Raw genomic sequence first — 26,295 nt, forward strand, 5'->3', positions numbered from 1 at the left:
GCTTAAGGACAACAAAGTCAAGGTATTGGAGTGGCCGTCACAAAGCCCTGACCTCAATCCTATAGAAAATGTGTGGGCAGAACTGAAAAAGCGTGTGCGAGCAAGGAGGCCTACAAACCTGACTCAGTTACACCAGCTCTGTCAGGAGGAATGGGACAAAATTAACCCAACTTATTGTGGGAAGCTTGTCGAAGGCTTCCTGAAGTGTTTGACCAAAGTTAAACAATTTAAAGGCAATACTACCAAATAGTATTTGAGTGTATGTAAACTTCTGACCCACTGAGAATGAGATGAAAGAAATAAAATCTGAAATAAATTATTCTCTCTACTATTATTCTGACATTTCACATTCTTAAAATAAAGTGGTGATCCTAACTGACCTAAGACAGGGAATTTTTACTAGGATTAAATATCAGGAATTGTGAAAAACTTAGTTTAAATGTATTTGGCTAAGGTGTATGTAAACTCGAGGTCGACCGATTTGGATTTTTCAATGCTGATCCCAATACCGATTATTGGAGGACCAAGAAAAGCTGATACCGATTCATCGGCCGATTTTTATGTACACTGCTCAAAAAATTAAAGGGAACACTTAAACAACACAATGTAACTCCAAGTCAATCACACTTCTGTGAAATCAAACTGTCGACTTTGGAAGCAACACTGATTGACAATAAATTTCGCATGCTGTTGTGCAAATGGAATAGACAACAGGTGGAAATTATAGGCAATTAGCAAGACACCCCCAATAAAGGCGTGGTTCTGCAGGTGGTGACCACAGACCACTTCTCAGTTCCTATGCTTCCTGGCTGGTGTTTTGGTCACTTTTGAATGCTGGCAGTGCTTTCACTCTAGTGGTAGCATGAGACGGAGTCTACAACCCACACAAGTGGCTCAGGTAGTGCAGCTCATCCAGGATGGCACATCAATGTGAGCTGTGGCAAGAAGGTTTGCTGTGTCTGTCAGCGTAGTGTCCAGAGCATGGAGGCGCTACCAGGAGACAGGCCAGTACATCAGGAGACGTGGAGGAGGCCGTAGGAGGGCAACAACCCAGCAGCATGACCACTACCTCCGCCTTTGTGCAAGGAGGAGCACTGCCAGAGCCCTGCAAAATGACCTCCAGCAGGCCACAAATGTGCATGTGTCTGCTCAAACGGTCAGCAACAGACTCCATGAGGGTGGTATGAGGGCCCGACGTCCACAGGTGGGGGTTGTGCTTACAGCCCAACACCGTGCAGGACGTTTGGCATTTGCCAGAGTACACCAAGATTGGCAAATTCGCCACTGGCGCCCTGTGCTCTTCACAGATGAAAGCAGGTTCACACTGAGCACATGTGACAGACGTGACAGAGTCTGGAGACGGCGTGGAGAACGTTCTGCTGCCTGCAACATCCTCCAGCATGACCGGTTTGGCGGTGGGTTAGTCATGGTGTGGGGTGGCATTTCTTTGGGGAGCCGCACAGCCCTCCATGTGCTCGCCAGAGGTAGCCTGACTGACCTAAGGGAATTTTTACTAGGATTAAATGTCAGGAATTGTGAAAAACTGAGTTTAAATGTATTTGGCTAAGGTGTATGTAAACTTCCAACTTCAACTGTACATGTACATATTACCTCAATTACCTTGACTAACCTGTGCCAATGCACATTGACTATGTACCGGTACCCCCTGTATATTATCTTGCTATTGTTATTTTACTGCTGCTTTTTAACTACTTTTATTTCTTATTCTTATTTATATTTTTTCAACTGCATTGTTGGTTAGGGGCTCGTAAGTACGCATTTCACTGTAAGGTCTACACCTGTTGTATTCAGCGCATGTGACCAATACAATCTGATTTGATTTGATTTGATTCCCTATATAGTCCACTACTTTTGATCAGGGCCCACAGGGCTCTGGTCAAAAGTAGTACACTAATGAATGAGGTGCAATTTGGGATGCAGATCTAGTCTCTGGTGACAGATTGTTATCATTGGTTCTGGGTTGCAAGGTTATCAGACAGATAATATAGTCAACTGTCATGTAAAACAGAAATGACATGGGTGAGATTACCCCTTGGGCATTTTGGTTGGCTAATCAACGTAGAAAATTCATACTAGCCTAATACGTGTTGGCATGCGTGATAATATAAATCATTTATTGAAGTAAGTAGAATGCACAGTCTGAGTGACATAATGAATAACATGTAAGTTAACAATGTAATACTGACATAATAACATCTCACACTATGCCCTCTAAAGAAGGTGCTCATTAGGGCTAATTCCTCCTTTATTAATTATATGATTATTAGCCCATTCATTACCCCCCTTATCAACAAAACTTGAAGACCTGCGTAAACAGGTCGTTTAGTACGCCATAATCAGACCTGTTGGTTATCATGGTCAAGCACCATCCGATAAGGATAGTTCCCGAAACACAAACCACATTCTCTCAGTTCCGCTATTGGACAAAATTGCGCCGGTACCATTTTGGGGGGGATGATAATGTTTATTATTGGCCATAACTTTGTATAATCAAAATAATACATGTTATTTTCAACGGAATATGTTTTATCTAATGCACAAAATAATTAGGATATCACCTTTGTTAACGTTTAGAAAACCTGTACGCATTGTGCGCCCCTGCTTTCAAAGATATTGGTACGGTCTTTTCAATTGCGCTGCAAGCGTACATTGAGCCACAAGAAGAACGTGAAACCCGCTCCAAATAAGATGCTGCGGACCGATGTCGGTGTTAATTGATCTGGTTATTCTGTTTTAATAAAAGGAAACACCACACTGCGGCATAATTTCATTTTTGCCCCGCGGAGAGGAGGATGGTGTCTGGGTTGTCATAACTTTGGACTCGCTGCTTTTCCTTGGCACGCGCACTGATCCAGTTGGTGAGGGTGAGTGCTTCTAGTAGCCTACTGGAGATGGAGAATGATAGGCTACATTGTTGTTATATTGTTGCACATCATAACCACCTGTATGGGATGTGAGAGGAATAGTTGTAGGCTACAATGTCACACTGTCATACGTTTTTAAAAAAAAAATCAAAATCCAATATAGGCTACGGAATAATGCGTCAACAGCAAGTTATATGCCTTTTACCTATAAATTGTAGCTCTAAATTAGCCTAGGTCAGATTTCGGCAAAATTGATTAGTTTCTAAACAGTAATTGTCAAATATATGCGTAATAATAAGCCCATTGGACACCTATAGGCCGAGCCAGCTATGGCTTCTACCGTGGGCTTTCTATGGCAATACAATAATTTAGAATGGAATGACTGAGAATGTGCAGGTAGGTTAGCCCTATCGTTTAAAAATATATATATATTTAATGATTATTTATTGTTTGAGACAGTGGCCTACAAGTCTATCACTTTCAGATGAGCACATGAAGAGCCTTCTTTAGGTCTGATGAAGCAAAGCTTTCAGCGCTTTTCCAATGTATACAACCTGATCTCAGAGCATTTTGTAATTTGAATATGTAAGTCCGATTTTTTTTAAATATCAAATTTTCTTTGCAACATACGCCGAATACAATAGTGAAATGCTTACTCACAAGCCCTTAACTAACAATGCTTTAAAAAGTTAAGAAAAAAATAGATAAGTAGAAAATAAAATTAACAAGTAATTAAACAGCGGCAGTAAAATAACTATAGCAGGCTATATTCAGGGGGTACCGGTACAATCATCTCCTTTGTCTTGATCACGTTGAGGGAGAGGTTGTTGTCCTGGCACCACACAGACAGGTCTTTGACCTCCTCCCTGTAGGCTGTCTCATCGTTGTTGGTGATCAGGCCTACCACTGTTGTGTCATCGGCAAACTTGATGATGGTGTTGGAGTCATGCCTGGCCGTGCAGTCATGAGTGAACAGGGAGTACAGGAGAGGACTGAGCACGCACCCCTGAGGGGCCCGTGTTGAGGATCAGCGTGGCGGACGTGTTGTTACCTACCCTTACCCCCTGGGGACGGCCCGTCAGGAAGTCCAGGATTCAGTTGCAGAGGGAGGTGTTTAGTCCCAGGGTCCTTAGCTTAGTGATGAGCTTTGAGGGCACTATGGTGTTGAACACTGAGCTGTAGTCAATGAATAGCATTCTCACATAGGTGTTCCTTTTGTCCAGGTGGGAAAGGGCAGTGTTGTGTGCAATAGAGATTGCATCGCCTGTGGATCTGTTGGGGTGGTATGCAAATTGGAGTGGGTCTAGGGTTTCTGGGATAAAGGTGTTGATGTGAGCCATGACCAGCCTTTCAAAGCACTTCATGGCTATGGATGTGAGTGCTATGGGTCTGTAGTCATTTAGGCAGGTTACCTTAGTGTTCTTGGGCACAGGGACTATGGTGGTCTGCTTCAACATGTTGGTATTACAGACTCAGTCAGGGACAGGCTGAAAATGTCAGTGAAGACACTTGCCAGTTGGTCAGCGCATGCTTGCAGTATACGTCCTGATAATCAGTCTGGCCCTGCGGCCTTGTGAATGTTGACCTGTTTAAAGGTCTTACTCACATTGGCTACGGAGAGCGTCATCACACAGTCGTCCAGAACAGCTGATGCTCACATGCATGCTTCAGTGTTATTTGCCTCGAGGCGAGCATAGAAGTAATTTAGCTTGTCTGGTAGGCTCGTGTCACTGGGCAGCTTGCAGCTGTGCTTCCCTTTGTAGTCTGTAATAGTTTGCAAGCCCTGCTACATCCGATGAGCGTCGGAGCTGGTTTAGTACAATTCAATCTTAGTCCTGTATCGAAGCCTTGACTGTTTGATGGTTCGTCGGAGGACACAGCGGGATTTCTTATAAGCTTCCTGGTTGGAGTCCCGCTCCTTGAAAGCGGCAGCTCTAGCCTTTAGCTCAGTGCGGATGTTGACTGTAATCCATGGCTCCTGGTTGGGGTATGTACGTACGGTCACTGTGGGGACGACGTCATCAATGCACTTATTGATGAAGCCAGTGACTGATGTGGTGTACTCCTCAATGTCATCAGAAGAATCCCGGAACATATTCTAGTCTGTGCTAGCAAAACAGTCCAGAACTTGAGCGTGCATAACTATTCACCCCCCCCCCCCCCCCCCCCCCCATTGCAGCTGCAAGTATTCCACAGCATGATGCTGCCACCACCATGCTTCACTGTGGGGATGTTGTTCTCGGGGTGATGAGAGGTTGGGTTTGCGCCAGACATAGTGTTTTTCTTGATGGCCAAAAAGCAACATTTTAGTTTCATCTGACATATGTTTGGGGAGTCTCCCACATGCCTTTTGGCGAACAGCAAACGTGTTTGCTTAATTTTTTCTTTAAGCAATGGCTTTTTTTCTGGCCACTCTTCCGTAAAGCCCAGCTCTGTGGAGTGTATGGCTTAAAGTGGTCATATGGACAGGTACTACAATCTCCGCTGTGGAGCTTTGCAGCTCCTTCAGGGTTATCTTTGTTGCCTTTCAGATTAATGCCCTCCTTGCCTGGTCCGTGAGTTTTGATGGGCAGCCCTGTCTTGGCAGGTTTGTTGTGGTGCCATATTCTTTCAATTTTTTAATAATGGATTTAATGGTGCTCCGTGGGATGTTCAAAGTTTCGAATATTTTTTTATAACCCATCCCTGATCTGTGCTTCTCCACAACTTTGTTCTTGACCTGTTTGGAGAGCTCCTTGGTCTTCATGGTGCCGCTTGCTTGGTGGTGCCCCTTGCTTAGTGGTGTTGCAGACTCTGGGGCCTTTCAGAACAGGTGTATGTATATATACTGAGATCATGTGACAGATCATGTGACACTTAGATTGCACACAGGTGGACTTTATTTAACTAATTATGTGACTTCTGAAGGAAATTGTTTGCACCAGATCTTATTAAGGGGCTTCATAGCAATACATATGCATGCACCACTTTTCAGTTTTTATTTTTGAGAAATTTTTCTAAACAAGTCATTTTTTAATTTCACTTTACCAATTTAGACTTTTTTGTGTATGTCCATTACATGAAATCCAAATAAAAATTCACTTAATTTACAGGTTGTAATGAAATAAAATAGGAAAAACACCAAGGGGGATGAATACTTTTGCAAGGCACAGTAAGATATTACAGTTTTTTATTTCCCGTTGGTAGGATATACCTGATCGTAGTTTGTCAATTTTGTTATTGATTGATTGCACGTTGGCTAATAGGACCGATGGTAAAGGTAGATTACCCTCTCGGCGACGGATCCTTACAAGGCACCTGGACCTTCTTCCTTGATACCTCCTTCTCTTTCTCCTGCGAATGGCGGGGATGAGGGCCTTGTCGGTCATCTGAAGTAAATCCTTCCCGTCCGTCTCGTTGAAGAAAAAGTCATCCTCCAGTACGTGGTGAGTAAGCTCTTTTCAGGCATAAGACACGGTGGCAGAACATTATGTACAAAATAAGTTTCAAATAATTTGAAAAAAATACTCAATAGCACAATTGGTTCCAGGATCGTAAAGCGGCAGCCATCTCCTTCGGCGCCATTTAGTATGATATGTTACATTTTGTATTGTATGTATTAATTTGTGGATGTCCATCATCCATTGTGTATGATATGTTATGATTACATTTTGTATGATATGTTACCAATTTGCAAAATGTACACTGTTATGAATTTGAAAAACATGCAATATGCTACGAGTTCCAATTTGTTGTGGCTAACTTTGGCTAGGTGGCTAATGCTAACGTCAGCTAGCTTGCTAACATTAGCTAGGGTAGAAGTTAGGGGTTAAGCGTTAGGTTAAAGGGTAAGGTTAGGGGAAGGGTTAGCTAAAATAATTAAGGTTAGGGGAAGGGTTAGCATACAAGCTAAGTAATTGAAAAGTTACTAAAATGCTAAAGTTGTCTGTGATGAGATTCGAACACGGAACCTTTGGCTTGCTAGACGTTCGCGTTATATGCCCATCCACCCACCCCCTTTAGTTTTTGCCTTAAGTAACCTTCTGTGTTATGTAACCATACCAAACGTAACATGTCATACTATACTGAACAAAAATATAAACTCAACATGTAAAGTGTTAGTTCCATGTTTCATAAACTAAAATAAAAGATCTGATAAATTTCCATTGGCATACAAACCTTATTTCTCTCAAAGTTTGTGCACAAATTTGTTTACATCCCTTTTAGTGAGCATTTCTCATTTGCCAAGATAATCCATCCACCTGACAGGTATAACCACACCAGCCCAGGACAAACACATCTGGCTTCTTCACCTGCGGGATTGTTTGAGACCAGCCACCCAGAGAGCTAATGAAACTGAGGAGTATTTCTGTCTTTATTAAAGCCCTTTTGTGGGGTAAAACGAATTGTGATTACCTGGGCCTGGCTCCCCAGTCGGCGGATCTGGCTTCTAATTGGGTGGGCCTATGCCCTTCCAGGCCCACCCATGGCTGTGCCTCTGTCCATCATGTGAAATCCATAGATTAGGGCCTAATGAATTTATTTCAAATGACTGATTTCCTATATATGAACTTTAACTCAGTAAAATCATTGAAATTGTTGCATGTTGCATTTATATTTTTGTTCAGTATAATTTTAGTGTACCAGATTTTCGTTTACAATGTTACGTCTAGTTTATGAGACCAGGCTGATGTGCAATTGCCCCAACAACTTCAGGACTGGCCTCAGGGTTCTACCATACTGTGCCTAACTGACTATTCTAATGCTCTATAATAGTGGCAATTGTTGATATCCTCCAACAGAATTATACATATTTAGACGCAGTTGGTAGTTTTTTTAAATACTTGCTCCCTCAGGCACTCCAAACGGGTTTGGAACCGCTTCTCCATGGTTCTCTGTTGGGATTTCAGAGCGAGAAGGCAGAATGTAAAACATTTTGTGACATCTATCTCCATGGGGGCTATGAGCAGTGATTTTTGCACTGGGGCCCCATAATTATTAGAGTTTAGCCTGCCTCAGATCTCTTTTGTTTGTTTATCGCGTCAACCTGGGAGACACACATGTCAAAATAGGAAAAGTTAGCCGGGGGCACCATGGTGGCTTATTTGAGCAGCTCAGCAAGTTCAGTTCCCCATACAGCTCTAACGGAAGGCCTAGACAATGTCTTTAACACAGAAATGCAAAGGAATACAAATAGGGGTTTTATAAAGTTCAATCCCCCCAAAGCTGGGGATAGACAACTGCCAGACAGGGACAAATTGATGTCTTGAAGTCTGACAAAGAAAACTGGATCAAAACCGTAATCGGTATACAAGCCTGCTCTGTCTGAAGCCAATGGCATGGAATGAAGCAGACAACATAGACATAATCTGACACCAGTTGGCTAAATTGTAACACGGAATTGCAACAGAAACACAAAATTGAAGGGGGTCTACATACCCAAGGCTTGGGGACAGACAAACGTCAGACAGCAGGGGAAAATGAACATGTGACAAAATATAAAAATCCCACTTATAAAGGGTGGAAACAAGCATGCTCTGTGTAAAGCTGTTGGCTTGGAATGAGACCAGACAGCAATTTATTGAACTGTTCCTCTTCTGTGTGGCTGTGTGTGTGTGCGTGCTTCTCTAAGTCTGTTTACATATGTGGGGATATCTGGAGTGCTTTCATCATCTGTTCTTTCTTCTATCCATCACAAAAGAGATCTTGGAACTAGAAGGACAATGATCCAGGGGACCAACGTCACAGTGTCTGCGTAGTCTGCTGTCAGTCTAGTGGGTGGGTTTATCAGACAATGACAGAGAGCCCCATCTCCCCCATAGTGACATGACTTCTCTCCTGTAGTACAGGAAGTGAAGTGACTAACATTGAAATTCCTTTTTTTTAGGCGTAGCCCTTTCAACAACCACTATGTCTCACCTGGTAAACAGCTCAATTACGGCCAGCTGGTCAACTGGAATAATATACATAGAATGAAAGATATGGACAGTAGGCGACACACTTTGTGAAATGACTCTGGCTGGTTCTTTATCAGTGAAGTGGCTGATTGACTGTGTTACTTGATCAGTGACCTCTGACCTGTTACAGTACCGCTCACTCACTCCTCTCAGGACAATCCAGGCTCAGGTGACATTTCAGTTGCAAGATAAAGCTTGAGAAAAATATTTTCTCTTCTGTGGATCTCAGAGAACGGAACAGAGGCTATTATTGTCAACCACTTAAACTCCTCCTTCCTCTCTTTCTCGCTTTTGTTCTCTCTCCTGTTTCTACCTCCTCTGTATCACCAGCCTTCTGCCTATCTGGCCCTCTTAAGACGTCTGGAGGTCTTCTTCCATTTTAAAGGCCCAATGCAGCCATTTTTCTATCAATATTAAACATTTCTGGGTAACATTAAGTATCTTACTGTAATAGATTTCCATAAAAATTTGCAAAAATAGTTTTTTGGCAAAAAACTATTTCTCAAGCAATAATAGTTTTGCTAGGACTGTCTGTGAGTGGTCTGAGTGGGGAGGGGGAAACTGAAATTGGTCTATTAACCAATTTACTGTATATTGGTGTCACCATGGAAAGCCAAAACTCACGCCCATGCAAAACTCCTGATTAGACGGTCCTCTGTAGATTTTACTTTCAACCAGCAACTATCAGGAAATAACACTGATCAGATGTTTTGACACTTTTACAGTGTTAGTTTCATCAGCTGTTGTAGAATATGATGCAAAATGTTGACTGCATTGGGCCTTTAACAGAGAGTGTCCCTTATAAAAGAGACTGGCAATGAGTTACCGCCTCCCCCTCTCACTCTGCCTAGGCCCTGGGTGGGTGGTCCTGTAGAGAGAGATGGAAAAATTTGTAAAAACCTGATTTTGCTTTGTCATTATGGGGTATTGTGTGTAGATTGATGAGGGGTAAAAGAAAAACATTTGATCCATTTTTGAATAAAGCTGTAACATAACAAAACGTGGAAAAAGTCAAGGGGTGTGAATACTTTCCGACTGCACTGTAGATAGAATGGTAGTGGTAGTGAAGGTTCTCGATCTTCTAACTGATTTCATTGCGGTGGTTCCATCACTAAGTGAGCTCCTGTGTAATGTGATGGAGGCCACACACACACACACACACACACACACACACACACACACACACACACACACACACACACACACACACACACACACACACACACACACACACACACACACCACTCAGTGAGCTCCTATGTAATGTGATGGAGGCTGATGTAGGGAGGCAGATGCCCACGCTGTGTGATTCCCTATTTTCTACCTCAGCTATTTGCTTACCTCGCCTCAGCAGCGCCAGCCGGGAAGATACTTTGTGTGTTACTCAAGTGTGTGTGTGGAGAAAGAGAGGGAGAGAGCTGTAGCTCTTGGTACCATTCCATCAACATGATCCCTAATGCCTCATACTCCTCCTGTTGTCTGATATGAGGTGGTTATGAAGACCAATAGTTGCTGTATGGAAGATGATACTGTATGTAGGCCTATGTGAAGGGCACACACACATTCAATTCACATTGATGTGAGGCCTCGGCCTTGTCAGCTTGGTTGCTAGACCACTGTCAGGTGTGTGTGTGTGTGTGTGTGTGTGTGTGTGTGTGTGTGTGTGTGTGTGTGTGTGTGTGTGTGTGTGTGTGTGTGTGCATATTCGTGTCTGTGAGCAGATAAATAAATGCTAGTATTTCATTACTCCTCTGTATTGTATTGACCAGGCTAGTGACCTAAGAATGTCAACCCAGTCAGTGATTGGCTGAAACTGAAGGTTGTTGACCTTTACAGTGACCTATGACAGGGTGGAGTTTCAGAATGGATGTTTTCATTTCCCCCGCTGGTAAATGTGTCAGTCAAGGTTCTCCCAGGGGACCTGTGATTTCACTGAGAGTATAACAACCTAACACACACACGCAAGCACATCAGACCAATATTTATCCTCTATTTGATGGGTACACTGTAGAGGACACAGTGATTATAGAAAACATGAGTCCTCTGCCTCTCCACAGCACGGAGGAGAAGATGAGTTGGCTGCTTTCCTCTCTGTGGTAGGCTGCCCTGACCTTCACTCCCCAGCGTGTGTGTGTGTGTTTGTGTGTGTGTGTGTTTGTGTGTGTGTGTGAGGCCTCTGATGATGGGCACAGACAGCAGCTGCACACACAGCTGTAACTCGCTAGGCCGCCACTTACAGCAGGCTGCACAAACACAAGCACACACACTCATTACTCCCTACGTGGAATTCCAAATGAAGGGCTTCCAGACTCACCTGTCACTCTGAGATTGCTCAATGTCAATCCCCCTGCTGCAGCCATCTCCTGTATGTGTCTACAGTGTAGTTACACCGTCAGAATGAGAGGAAATGCCTTCCCTCGGAAGACAAAGTTTCTTTTTTATTCACTAAGTACTATGATCCACAGATCAATAAGACTCATCCTTTTAGCATTCTGAATGTTCAGACAAGACCCATGCATGTCAAATGGCACCCTATTCCCAATGTAGTCCTTTACTTTTGAACAAGGCCCATAGGGCTCTGATAAAAGTAGTGCACTATATAGGGAGTAGGGTGCCATCTAACCCATGTACTCCATCTCCCAGGATCATTATAAGGATGGAGTCTCGACGGCTGATCTTATTAGATCAGTGGTAACCTTTACTGTAACTCTCCTGAACAGTTTGTCAGAAAGACATATTGTTTATGTTTACGAGGCAGCAATAATCTATTCTAAAGAGATAATTTCATAGATTGGTTAATGGAGGGTCTGTAAAGAGGGTCTCCGGCACAATGATGGGTTCAGTTGGATTTCAATTGCTCCTATGAATTAGGCTTTTATTATTTTTATTCATAAGGGCTCGCGTTGAGTGAACTGAAGATCCCTCTTGAATCTCTGACAAAAACAGGATGAGGGAAGAGGTGTGTGTGTGTCTTCTGCTCTTTTGTTTCTGTGCCACTGTCCCTCTGCCAGTCCAGTGCTGTTGCCAGACACTGCCTGCGGGCCATGTCTCTCTCTCTCTGTGTGTGTGCGTGGCCCTGTCCAGTAGGAGAGAGAGAAGCACATGCAGGCCAGGCAGAGAGAAGAGATGTGACCCACGGCACAGCACAGCGCTGTTTACATGTCTGTTTAGATGGGGGAATGTGGAGGAGGGGACAACCTGGTCTTGTACCCACTCTTACAAGAGGCTGTGGGCTAAAATATTGATGTGTGATGGTTGGTTGTTGATAACGGCACATGCTGCCCTCCTACTGTTGTCACACGTTGGGGACTCCGACCCTCCAATTCTCCTCTTCTCTCTCTGTCCTGTCCTCTCCAAGTCTCAGATTCAGCTCACTGTCGCCACCCTCATTGTTGACCCCCTTTTTCCTCCATAAAACCCTCAGGTTGCATTTTACTCTAGCAGTGACACATGCTATGAGTAAATGCACCATAACGTTTTAAATAAACGGGAGACCTGATACTGCAGCTCGCAATTGCATTGAGTGTAATGTGAGTTTGCTGACAGAACAGGTGTGTTTGCGAGGGGAAAGTGTTGCACTAGTTCTGTAAACACTAGCTTGTCCTCTTGTCTCTGTCATCTCCACTCCTCGTTAGGGCAATAGTTCAACTATCTCATTAGGCTTGAGCCATGTCAACCTTTGCCACATCGTCGATGAAGTCGCTCAATGAAACGCAGCTAAAGCATTCGAAAGAAAACAAATAGTATTTGAACCTATAGGCCCCATGTTATTGAGTGGGACCAGACTGGCTCTAAAGCCCTCTGGAAATATGCTAATGAGTCTGAAAGACCATGGATGCATCATTGTGATTGACCCTCTGGAATGGAGCACAATGGAGCTCTGGTTTGGTGATCAAGAGGGCACTCTGCTCCCACGCGCCCACACACCCTCTCTCTTTCTGCTTCACTCCTCATGTTTTTGACAGTTTATTTTTATGGCTTAGAACACACTTTGGACCCCAGAGTTAATCATTGTTAAAGTCTTTCTTCTTAGAGCTGTCAGAAGTTATGATTTCAGATGAGAAGTGCCTCTTTGAAGCTGATCACCAGAGTTTACAAGAACATTTATTGTTCATGGGATGATTGCCAGATAACAACCAAGATCTGACCTCTGGTCTGTCCAATGCAAAACTACGTCTTTGTTATCTGGTGTCTGACTTCTCTTCAACCAGAAAAATAAGGTTACAACCTGACAATTATGTCATTATGAAGTTTCATGACCAATTTTTCCTCCTGGATATTGTGGGATAAAGAACAGGAATAGAAGATTGATTCTCTTGCGCCAAACTACTTGTTCTTACTGTGGACACTTTAGTTTAGCGCCTTTCTGAGGGCATACTAAAATGGCGCCGGAAGAAATGGCAGCCATTTTACGGGCGCCCAACCAATTGTGCTATTATGTGGGGGTTTTTTTTGCGTTATTTGTAACTTATTTTGTACATAATGTTTCTGCAACCGTATCTTACGGCAAAAAAGAGCTTCTGGATATCAGGACAGCGATCACTCCCCTCGGATTAGACAAAGATTTTTTCTTCAACAAGCAGTACGCACAGGACATTCTCCCAACACCCGACAGGGCAGACATCCCCGTTATTTGCAAGACGAAGCGACGCAGGTACAGAGGACAAAGAGCAGGATGCCTCGTCAGGACCCGGAGAAGGCGAGTGGGAATACTGCTCGCCAACGTGCAATCATTGGACAATAAATTAGACGAGATACGATCACGAATATCCTACCAACGGGACATCAAAAACTGTAATATCCTACCAACGGGACATCAAAAACTGTAATATCCTACCAACGGGACATCAAAAACTGTAATATCCTATGTTTCACGGAATCGTGGCTGACTGATGACAAGGATATTCAGCTAGCGGGATATACACTGCACCAGCAAGATAGAACAGCACACTCCGTTAAGACGAGGGGGGGTGGTCTGTGCATACTTGTAAACAACAGCTGGTGCAAGAAATCTAAGGAAGTCTCTAGATTTTGCTCGCCTGAAGTAGAGCATATTGTGATAAATTGCAGGCCACACTACTTGCCTAGAGTTTTCCGCTATACTTTTCGTGGCTGTTTATTTACCACCACAGACAGATGCTGGCACTAAGATCGCACTCAGTCAGCTGTATAAGGAAATAAGCAAACAGGAAACCACTCACCCAGAGGCGGCGCTCCTAGTGGCCGGAGATTTTAATGCAGGGAAACTTAAATCCGTTCTACCAAATTTCTATCAACATGTTCTAGATCACCTGTACTCCACACACAGAGACGCGTACAAAGCTCTCCCTTACCCTCCATTTGGTAAATCCGACCACAACTCTATCCTCCTGATTCCTGCTTACAAGCAAAAATTAAAGCAGGAAGCACCTGTGACTCGGTCTATAAAAAAGTGGTCAGATGAAGAAGAGGACTGTTTAGCTATCACACACTGGAACGTGTTCCGGGATTCTTCCGATGGCATTGAGGAGTACATCACATCTGTCACTGGCTTTATCAATATGTGCATCGAGGACGTCGTCCCCACAGTGACAGTACATACATACCCCAACCAGAAGCCATGGATTACAGGCAACATTCGCACTGAGCTAAAGGGTAGAGCTGCCGCTTTCAATGTGCGGGACTCTAACCCGGAAGCTTACAAGGAATCCTGCTATGCTCTGTGACGAACAGGCAAAACGTCAATACAGGGCTAAGATTGAATCATACTACACCGGCTCCCAATGCTCGTCTTGTGTGGCAGGGCTTGCAAACTATTACAGACTACAAAGGGAAGCACAGCCGCGAGCTGCCCAGTGACACGAGCCTACCAGACGAGCTAAATCACTACTATGCTTGCTTCGAGGCAAGCAACACCGAGGCATGCATGAGAGCATCAGCTGTTCCGGACGACTGTGTGATCACGCTCTCCATAGCCGACGTGAGTAAGACCTTTAAACAGGTCAACATACACAAGGCTGCAGGGCCAGATGGATTACCAAGATGTGTGCTTCGGGCATGAGCTGACCAACTGGCAGGTGTCTTCACTGACATTTTCAACATATCCTTGATTGATTCTGTAATACCAACATGTTTCAAGCAGACCACCGTAGTCCCTGTGCCCAAGAACACAAAGGCAACCTGCCGAAATGACTACAGACCCATAGCACTCACGTCCATAGCCATGAAGTGCTTTGAAACGTTGGTAATGGCTCACATCAACACCATTATCCCAGAAACCCTAGACCCACTCCAATTTGCATACTGCCCAAACAGATCCACAGATGATGCAATCTCTATTGCACTCCACACTGCCCTTTCCCACCTGGACAAAAGGAACACTTATGTGAGAATGCTATTCATTGACTACAGCTCAGCGTTCAACACCATAGTACCCTAAAAGCTCATCACTAAGCTAAGGATCCTGGTACTAAACACCTCCCTCTGCAACTGGATCCTGGACTTCCTGACGGGCCGCCCCCAGGTGGTGAGGGTAGGTAGCAACACATCTGCCACGCTCATCCTCAACACTGGAGCTCCCCAGGGGTGCGTGCTTTGTTCCCTCCTGTACTTCCTGTTCACCCACAACTGCATGGACAGGCACGACTCCAACACCATCATTAAGTTTGCAGATGTCACAACAGTGGTAGGCCTGATCACCGACAACGACGAGACAGCCTATAGGGAGGAGGTCAGAGACCTGACAATGTGGTGCCAGAATAACAACCGATCCCTCAACGTAAACAAGACTAAAGAGATGATTGTGGACTGCAGGAAAAGGAGGACCAAGCACGCCCCCATTCTCATCGACGGGGCTGTAAGTGGAGCAGGTTTCAGAGCTTCAAGTTCCTTGGTGTCCACATCAACAACAAACTAGAATGGTCCAAACACACCAAGACAGTCTTGAAGCACGACAACGCCTATTCCCCCTCAGGAAACTAAAAAGATTTGGCATGGGTCCTGAGATCCTCAAAAAGGTTCTACAGCTGAAACATTGAGAGCATCCTGACTGGTTGCATCACTGCCTGGTACTGCAATTGCTCTGACTTCAAGGCACTACAGAGGGTAGTGTGTACAGCCCAGTACATCACTGGGGCTAAACTGCCTGCCATCCAGGACCTCTACACCAGGCGGTGTCAGAGGAAGGCCCTAAAAATTGTCATAGACTATTCTCTCTACTACTGCATGGCAAGCAGTACCGGAGTGCCAAGTCTAGGACAAAAAGGCTTCTCAACAGTTTTTACCCCCAAGCCATAAGACGCCTGAACAGGTAATCAAATGGCTACCCGGACTATTTGCATTGTGTGCCCCCCCCAACTCCTCTTTTACGCTGCTGCAATTCTCTATTTATCATATATGCATAGTCACTTTAACTATACATTCATGTACATACTACCTCAATTGGGCCGACCAACCAGTGCTCCCGGACATTGGCTAACCGGGCTATCTGCATTGTGTCCCGCCACCCACCACCCGCCAACCCCTCTTTTACGCTACTGCTACTCTCTGTTCATCATATATGCATAGTCACTTTAACCATATCTACATGTACATACTACCTCAATCAGCCTGACTAACTGGTGTCTGTATGTAGCCTCACTACTTTTATGGCCTCGCTACTGTATATAGCCTGTCTTTTTAAATGTTGTTTTATTTCTTTACTTACCTATTGTTCACCTAATACCTTTTTTGCACTATTGGTTAGAGCCTGTAAGTAAGCATTTCACTGTAAGGTCTACACCTGTTGTATTTGGGGCACATGACAAATAAACGTTGATTTGACTTGTTAAGTTGTAGCTAGAGGTGGCTCACAACCAGGTAGCTAGAAGAACAGTCACTTTCAGCTTTTAAGATCTCCTGGGTGAGAGATCCACCAAATGAAAGTCTTCTCTGATGTGTCTTTGTCTGAGTGCTTAGCTTATGAAACACGAGAGGAGCGAGATGCTGTGTAAAGGTTCTGGGGATCAGTGGAGAGAGAGAGAGGTATACTGGGACTTGTGAGTCTGTGTCAGCGTATGTAAAAGAGGCGAAGTCGGGTGCAGGAGAGTAACGTGATGTAAACAGGCGCACTTTATTAAAGTTCCAAGACGAGAGCACAACATAAATCAAATGCGCACAAAAACACGGAACATAACAAAGTAAAGTGTGTAAAAAGACACCACAGCAACATGATGGGAAACAGAGGGTTAAATACAAGTAGCTTAATTGGGGAAATGAAAACCAGGTGTGTATGGAAACAAGACAAGACAAATGGATATATGACAAATGGATATATGAAAAATGGAGTGGCGATGGCTAGAAATCCGGTGACGTCGAACGCCGCCCGCACAAGGAGAGGAGCCGACTTCGGCGGAAGTCGTGACAGTCTGGGGGGTGTGATCGAGCTGTCTCGCTGGATCTGTCTACCTCTCTTCCTCCTGTCTTTCTCTCTGTGAATGCACTGGAGAAAACAGTTTTTTTGAAAGATGCAATATTGATTGGGCTTCACCCAACAGACAGTCAAAATAATCTGACATGCATGAATCCCCTGAAACAAAGGACAACCAGTCAGTGTAAACAAACAGACGATGTCTCATTCTCCCTCTCTGTCTCTCATTCTCCCCCCGCTCTCCTTCCTTCCCTCGCTCTCTCATTCTCTCCCTCTTTGTTTCTCTTAGTGTTTCCACCTTCCCATCATATGGAGAGGTTGATTGCAACGCTGCAGTTACCATGGCAGCCAGTAGAACACATTAAGCTTTATAATAAGTCACAGAGAGGAGGAGAGGAGAAAGGGAAGAAAGAGGCACTGGAACAATAGTCAAGAGCATGAGGAGGAAACTATAAATAGAGAAAGCAGTAATCCCTAGCATCATTTATTAAACAGTAACTTCAGATGGCTGTGTTGGCTTTGTACACATAATTTCCCCTAGCAGCTAGCACAGAAACATCTGGGCTGAGGGTATGCTGACCTCTTGCTCAGGGAAGAGCAGAGGCTGATATCCCATGGAACACTCAAAGGGCGAGAGACCAGTGGCCACGCAGGGAAGGGTGTTGCAGGCGTGTTCCACCCACACGAGTTGCTGGCTCCAGGTGGTGGGGTTGTTGGAGACAAGGCAACAAAGAGCCGTCTCCAGGTCCTGATTGGCCCGCTCCAACTAGCCATTAGACTGGGGGTGAAAATCGGAGGACAGGCTGGCCGACGACCCAATGATGATCCAAAATACCTTCCAGAACCGGGATGAGAACTGAGGACTGTGATCAGAGACCATGTCCACCAGAAGTCCATGGATCCGGAAGACGTGCTGCAACATAAGCTGGGCCAATTCCTTGGCTGAGGGTAACTTGGGAAGGGGAATGAAATGGACTGCTTTGGAAAACCTATCCACCACCGTAAGGATAGAGGTGTTGCCATCTGTTGGAGGGAGACCAGTGACGAAGTCCAGGGATATATAGGACCAGGGGTTGTGAGGAACAGGGAGTGGTTGAAGGAGGCCAGCCGGTGCTTGCCGTGGAGTCTTATTCTGAGCACACACAGTGCAGGCGGCGACGGGTAACCTCGGATTCTCTCGGTAATGTAGATGCCAGGGACTTCTGGGATTCCTCGGCGGCGAAGTGGGATCCTTGGACGAGAGAGTATGACTGGCAACAGACCTCCTCTCCCTCCTACGTTCCCGTAGCCGCTAAAACGATCTGTATGGTCAAGGTGATGAGAGAGTCGAGATCCATGGGCAGCTCCCAAGCTCGTCTTTATCCTCCTCCGATAATCCATGAAGGAATGTGTCGAACTGTTGTGGCTGACTGCCTAATAGACAATCCATGGTATTGCTCCCGCAATGTATTGCGTTCTGCCAAGGTCTGGAATCCTTCAATAAGATTTTGAAGTAACTCCTTGTGTCTTCCAATGGTGGTTCCACTGAAGGAGATGGCATTGCGGCGCTGGTCCGAGTCTGCTGGGTCAGTCATGGCCAGTTCGTACTAACACGACTCAGGATAAGACCCAGATGCAGACCGTTAGAAACTGAGATTTTTATTACAAAACAGGGTGCAGGAAAACGGCAGGTCAAGGGCAGGCAGATGTCAATAATCCAAGGCAGTGTCAATCAGGAACAGAACGGCAGGCAGGCTAAGGGTCAGGGCAGGCAGAATGGTCAGAACCTGGAAGTCAAGAAAACAGAAACTAAAGATACGGGAAAACACGCTGGTAAGACTTGGCAAGACAAGACGAACTGGCAACAGACCAACAGAAAACACAGTTATAAGTACACGGGATAATGGGGGAAAATGGGAGACACCTGGTGGGGAGGGGAGACAAGCACAAAACAGGTGAAACAGATCAGGGTGTGACAGTGTTGCCATGCTGGTTAAGTGTGCCTTGAATTCTAAATTAATCACTGACAGTGTCACCAGCAAAGCACCCCCACACCATCACACCTCCTCCTCCATGCTTCACGGTGGGAACCACACATGCGGAGACCATCCGTTCACCTACTCTGCATCTCACAAAGACACAACGATGGAACCAAAAATGTCACATTTGGACTCATCAGACCAAAGGTCAGATTTCCACCGGTCTAATTTCCATTGGTCATGTTACTTGGCCCAAGCAAGTCTCTTCTTCTTATTGGTGTACTTTAATAGTGGTTTCTTTGCAGAAATTCGACCATGAAGGCCTGATTCACGCAGTCTCATCTGAACAGTTGATGTTGAGATGTATCTGTTACTTGAACTCTGTGAAGCATTTATTTGGATTGCAATTTCTGAGATTGGTAACTCTAATGAACTTATCCTCTGCAGCAGAGGTAACTCTGGGTTCCTTTCCTGTGGCAGTCCTCATGAGAGCCAGTTTCATCATAGAGCTTGATGGTTTTTGTGACTGCACTTGAAGAAACCTTCAAAGTTCTTGAAATATTTCGTATTGACTGACCTTCATGTCTTAAAGTAATGATGGACTGTCATTTTCTCTTTGCTTATTTGAGCTGTTCTTGCCATAATATGGACTTAGCCCTATTTGGTAAAATACCATCTTCTGTATACCACCCCTACTACCTTAATTAATGCTCAAACACATTAAGTAGGAATTAAATTCCACAAATGAACTTTTAACAAGGCACACCTGTTAATTGAAATGCATTCCAGGTGACTACCTCATGAAGTTGGTTGAGAGAATGCCAAGAGTGTGCAACGCTGTCATCAAGGCAAAAGGTGGCTACTTTGAAAAATCTCAAATATAAAATATATTTTGATTTGTTTAACACTTTTTTGGTTACTACATGATTCCATATGTTATTTCATAGTTTTGATGTCTTCACTATTATTCTACAATGTAGAAAATAGTACAAATAAAGAAAAACCCTTGAATGAGTAGGTGTGTCCAAACTTTTGACTGGTACTGTATGTGATCGTATACAAATGTAAGCAAGGTTTGAAATTATTATGTTTTAATCAAATATTATATTTGTTTGGGCTTCTTGCGGTCAATTTGCAGTATACAAATGATTTGTAATTATGCTTTGTGCCTTGGTGGTAATAAAGAGAGTTTGAGAGACAAGAATAATGACTAAAGCACAAAATGGGGAAAGTAAAAGGCTGAGTGCTGAATGACTGATAAAAAACTGATAGAAAAAGACAGAAGAGGACTGATAGAAAAAATACAGAAAAAAAGTGAGGTAGGAAACTGAAAATTGTATTTTACTGAGGTGAGATGCTGAAAATACCTCCTGTCTCCACACCTCTACGTGGAGGTGAGGTTTCCCCCCTCATCTCATTTACACGTTGCTCTGGTGTTGGGTGTAGAGCTAGGTCTCTGCTAGGATTGTGACCTTACCAGCACTACTCTCTCTATCACTCTCTTTCTTTCTCTCTCTCTTTCTATCTCTCCCTCTCTCTCTTTCATTCTCTCTCTTTCTCTCACACACTCCAAGTGTTGAATTGAAACAGACTGACCAGGCCCTGTAGAACTTGTATGCATGGGACACTGTCTGTCTGTCTGGCTGTCTGTCTATATGCATTACATTTACATTTTTTACATTTTAGTAATTTACCAGACACTCTTATCCAGAGCGACTTACATTTCATTTCATACATTATATATATTTTTTCCCCGTACTGGCCCCCCGTGGGTATCGAACCCACAACCCTGGCGTTGCAAACACCATGCGTTGCAAACACCATGCTCTACCAACTGAGCTAAATGTGGTGCCATGCATGCATGAGACTGGCTGACTGACTGTATGCATAGGACACACTGACTGACTGGCTAGCAGCTGCCCAGGCCACATCTCTATATCACTGTCCATGGTGCTGAAAAGACCCTCTGCTGGAAAGAGCACTGACCTCCCATATACAAGGCCCTTGCATTTAAAACGGTACACTGACTCTCATCGAGAGCCTTTTACATTCAGTCACTAAGGTCCCATATTGAATAGGTCATCTTTCAGTCTCTATCTCGGATCAGAAATGCATGAAATCCAAAGCTCTGCCATTGCCGTTCATTTTAGGTTCTATTTTGTGACTCAAAATGACTTGTGACTGAGAGTGTCTGAATGGATGGTGTTAAGCTCAGGAGATCAGATGATAGATCCTGTATGATTTTTCTCCAGGATATTAACCTGTCACGGTTGTCGTCGGTGAAGGACCAAAACGCAGCAGGTATGTGTATGCTCATCTTAAATGATTATTTATTTTCAAAAAAATGAATACAAAAATAACAAAAACACGAGAACTAACAAACGAACAACAAACAGTCTGGCAAAGCCTAAGGCTCAACACAGAACAATCACCCACAAATACCAAACACAAACACACCCTACTATATGGGACTCTCAATCAAAGGCAGATAGACAACACCTGCCTTCAACTGAGAGTCCCAACCCCAATTAACCAAACATAGACATACACTCACTAGACTCCACATAGAAATACCTAAACATAAACCAAAACCCGGAATTACTAAATCAAACACCCTTTTAACAAAACACACCACCCTGAACCACATAAAACAAATACCCTCTGCCACGTCCTGACCAAACTACAAAACAATTAACCTTATACTGGCCAGGACGTGACATAACCAGGTAAAACAAGAAAACACATGAATGACAGGGTCATTAAAGCAAGTAGAAAGTGTGTACAAGGAACCATTTTATCTGTGTGGTAATTTTACAGAGCTGTTGGATAGCAATCATGTTTCAAAATAACTATTTTAAACTTGATTATAGAGGGAAATGCAGTTAATTAAAGTCCCTGTGAGCATTTTTCACAATTTATTATTTATTCCTTTAATTCTAGTGTTAGTGTATCCTGGTCTTTGATCTACATAAAGGAAGGAAGACATTCCCTGTCAGCAGCCTATTCAACTCGCTATGCTTTAATAGCAGTGTTGTAAACAACCCTTGACCTACTCGTCATTCAATCGAGGGCTTTAATATTACCTGGCATTAGTATTGTGTCTAATACACAGTACACACCACAGAGGTTGTCTGATGTGTAACGGCCGTCGTCTGAAGAAGTGGACCAAGGTGCAGCGGAGTTAGTGTTCATTATTAGAATTTAATGTAAACAACATGAACACTATACAAAACAAGAAAAGAGTAAACCGACAGCAAACAGTCCTGTCTGGTACAAAAACACTGACAGAAACAATTACCCACAAACCCAAAGGAAAAACATGCTCCTTATGTGTGACTCCCAATCAGCAGCAACGAGCTTCAGCTGTGCCTGATTGGGAGCCACACACACGGCCCAAAACAAAGAAATACAAAAACATAGAAAAAGGAACATAGAACGCCCACCCAATGTAACACCCTGGCCTAACCAAAATAAAGAACAAAAACCCCTCTCTATGGCCAGGGCGTTACAGTACCCCCCCCAAAGGTGCGGACTCCGGCCGCAAAACCTGACTCTGAAGGGGAGGGTCCGGGTGGGCCTTCTTACGGCGGCGGCTCAGGTGCGGGACGTGGCCTCTGCTCCACCCTTGACGTCGCCCTCTTCGGTGGCGCACCTGGCCGCGCCGAAGGTCTGGTGGGCGACACTGACTGCGCCCGGCTGGCGGCCGGCGATGGTTGCGCCCGGCTGGCGGGCGGCGATGGTTGCGCCCGGCTGGCGGGCGGCGATGGTTGCGCCTGGCTGGCGGGCGACCCTTGTTGCGCCCGGCTGGCGGGCGACCCTGGCTGCGCCCGGCTGGCGGGCGGCGATGGTTGCGCCTGGCTGGCGGGCGACCCTGGCTGCTCTGACGGAACTGACCCAGGATTCACCAGGCTGGGGAGACATGACAGAGGCCTGGCCCTAGGCGTAGGCACAGGACTCACCGGGCTGGCGGGCGTCCCTGGCCACTCCGGCAGGTCGGGGCAGTCTGGCCACTCCGGCAGGTCGGGGCAGTCTGGCCACTCCGGCAGGTCGGGGCAGTCTGGCCACTCCGGCAGGTCGGGGCAGTCTGGCCACTCCGGCAGGTCGGGGCAGTCTGGCCACTCCGGCAGGTCGGGGCAGTCTGGCCACTCCGGCAGGTCGGGGCAGTCTGGCCACTCCGGCAGGTCGGGGCAGTCTGGCCACTCCGGCAGGTCGGGGCAGTCTGGCCACTCCGGCAGGTCGGGGCAGTCTGGCCACTCCGGCAGTTCCGCGCAGTCTGGCCACTCCGGCAGTTCCGCACGTCTGGCCACTCCGGCAGTTCAGCGCAGTCTGGCCACTCCGGCAGTTCAGCGCAGTCTGGCCACTCCGGCAGTTCAGCGCAGTCTGACCTCTCTGGCGACTGTTGACTGGCGGGCAGCTCCGACGACTGTTGACTGGCGGGCAGCTCCGACGACTGTTGACTGGCGGGCAGCTCCGACGACTGTTGACTGGCGGGCAGCTCTGACGACTGCTGACTGGCAGGGCTGGGGACACGCACCTTGGGCTTGGTGCGGGGAGCAGGGACGGGCCAGACAGGACTGTGAACACGCACTGGTGAACTGAAGCGTGGAGCCGGTTTTGCCACTCGTCCTGGCTGGATGCCCTTCCTAGCACGGCATGTGCTGGGCATGTCCACCGGACGCACCGGGCTGTGCGGACGCACTGGCGACACAGCGCGCAACTCCGCATCCCATGGCTCCTCCTCCAGATCTTCCTTCAGCAGGTCCTCAATAAACCACCTCATCTCCGTCTCTTCCTCTGCCGTCATCCCCCACGAGAGCAGTGGTCTGGGCTCCTCCTCTGCCCTTCCGGACCACCCCATTAGCCCCCCCCAAAAATTTTCTTGGGGGTGTCTTCCGGGCTTCCTCGACCGACGCCAGCGACCCCGTCTGCTGGCCGGCGTCTCCTCCATTGACCGGACCTCCCTCTTCCGCTGCTTGGTCCCTTGGTGGTGGGTAATTCTGTAACGGCCGTCGTCTGAAGAAGTGGACCAAGGTGCAGCGGAGTTAGTGTTCATTATTAGAATTTAATGTAAACAACATGAACACTATACAAAACAAGAAAAGAGTAAACCGACAGCAAACAGTCCTGTCTGGTACAAAAACACTGACAGAAACAATTACCCACAAACCCAAAGGAAAAACATGCTCCTTATGTGTGACTCCCAATCAGCAGCAACGAGCTTCAGCTGTGCCTGATTGGGAGCCACACACACACACACACACGGCCCAAAACAAAGAAATACAAAAACATAGAAAAAGGAACATAGAACGCCCACCCAATGTAACACCCTGGCCTAACCAAAATAAAGAACAAAAACCCCTCTCTATGGCCAGGGCGTTACATGATGAGACAAGCCTATGTATTGTATAGGTCACCATTTCTATACAGAATGATCCCTCCCAACCAAGACCTAGTGGGGTCATTATCCTAAGCCTCCGCTGCAGATGTTGTGCATTAGTCAGGTTTGGTTGAAAAGTGATCCATGGTTAGAATAGGTTACGGAAAAAAACTATAGTCCTGATTTATACAGTAACATAAGATATTCCTTTTCAACTGTCATCGATTGCCCTAGATTGTGGTCTGATACACATCTGAAGCAGCCATCCCTGGCTAAGACAAACATCTCTGCAGAGCAGACCTATTTCCTGTGTGTATGTCTGCCAGCCAGCTCTGGATAACACAAACATCTCTAGAGAGCAGTAGACCTGTTTGGAGTCTGCCAGCCAGCTCTGGATAACACAAACATCTCTAGAGAGCAGTAGACCTGTTTGGAGTCTGCCAGCCAGCTCTGGATAACACAAACATCTCTAGAGAGCAGTAGACCTGTTTGGAGTCTGTCTGCCAGCCAGCTCTTGATAACACAAACATCTCTGCAGAGCAGTAGACCTGTTTGGAGTCTGCCAGCCAGCTCTGGATAACACAAACATCTCTAGAGAGCAGTAGACCTGTTTGGAGTCTGCCAGCCAGCTCTGGATAACACAAACATCTCTAGAGAGCAGTAGACCTTTTTGGAGTCTGCCAGCCAGCTCTGGATAACACAAACATCTCTAGAGAGCAGTAGACCTGTTTGGAGTCTGTCTGCCAGCCAGCCAGCTCTGGATAACACAAACATCTCTAGAGAGCAGTAGACCTGTTTGGAGTCTGTTTGCCAGCCAGCCAGCTCTGGATAACACAAACATCTCTGTAGAGCAGTAGACCTGTTTGGAGTCTGTATTCCTGTCTGTCTCTGTCTGTCAGCCTTCACCAGTGCATGATGGTCCTGCTTGGCCCACCTCTCAGTCCTGTTGTCTCTTGCCTGCCTGTAATGTGGTCAGCAGGCAGACCGAGACAGGCCTTTCCTGTAATGTGTCTTATGTGTTCAGCAGGCAGACAGAGACAGGCCTCTCCTGTAATCAACACAGCCATGAAGGCAGCTGTAGACCTGTCAATGCTAATTGCAGCTTGTCTTCCCTGCTTCTGGAGGCTCGAAGGGCCACACAAAGAGCAGCTCAACATGCGGAGGCCTGAGAAGGGAAGAGGAAGAAACTGTCCTGCCTCCCTGGACACCTACACACACTCTTAACATGCTGGAGACAGAGGACAGAGCTTAACACACACACACACACCATACACACACACAATCACATCGACCCCCTACTGTCTCTCTGTAGTGGGTGCCAATTGAAAAGCCTGGGAATGTGATGTGTTGTTGTAGTACTCTACTGAAGTGCCTGGGGTGAGCTATCTAGTATCCTATTGAATGTAAAGCAATTTCAGTTGGAGAAAAACTCAATATGAAACTAAAAATCGTTATTTTTGTTATGAAATAGGCCGGGGTCGAGTACAAGAGGGAGAGATTCTACATGAGATATTGTAAATAAGAATTTGTTCTTAACTGACTAGCCTAGTTAAATGAAGGTTAAATAAAATTGTGTAGGGAGACAAGGACAGGATGAGTGGGAGTGATCTACAAGTGGAGGAGCAGGGAGAGAGAGAAAGATAGAAGGCAAGCAGTGTGAAGTGAGAGCGATAACAACTGTTGACAAAGGGCCGTCTTGTGCATGCACACATCTCCTTACCCACGTCAGAACAATCATAACTGCTGTGTCATT

General features: G+C 45.6%; 1 protein-coding gene across 3 annotated transcripts in view; it reads left to right on the forward strand.

Moving 5' to 3' along the window:
• The first annotated feature begins 2,660 nt into the window (after positions 1-2,660).
• Positions 2,661-26,295, forward strand: part of LOC115173758 (cAMP-dependent protein kinase inhibitor alpha) — a 28,986-nt gene continuing 5,351 nt past the window's right edge. Inside the window, exon 1 of one of the 3 annotated variants that reach the window (XM_029732127.1) lies at positions 2,661-2,885. The gene's annotated coding sequence lies outside the window, so the exon portion shown is untranslated. Of the gene's footprint in view, positions 2,886-6,181; positions 6,311-21,169; positions 21,467-26,295 lie in introns of those variants that run through there. The other 2 variants (XM_029732125.1, XM_029732126.1) reach the window with 2 other exon arrangements.

Source organism: Salmo trutta, chromosome 34 (genome assembly GCF_901001165.1).
Source record: "Salmo trutta chromosome 34, fSalTru1.1, whole genome shotgun sequence".
Classification (NCBI taxonomy): domain Eukaryota; kingdom Metazoa; phylum Chordata; class Actinopteri; order Salmoniformes; family Salmonidae; genus Salmo; species Salmo trutta.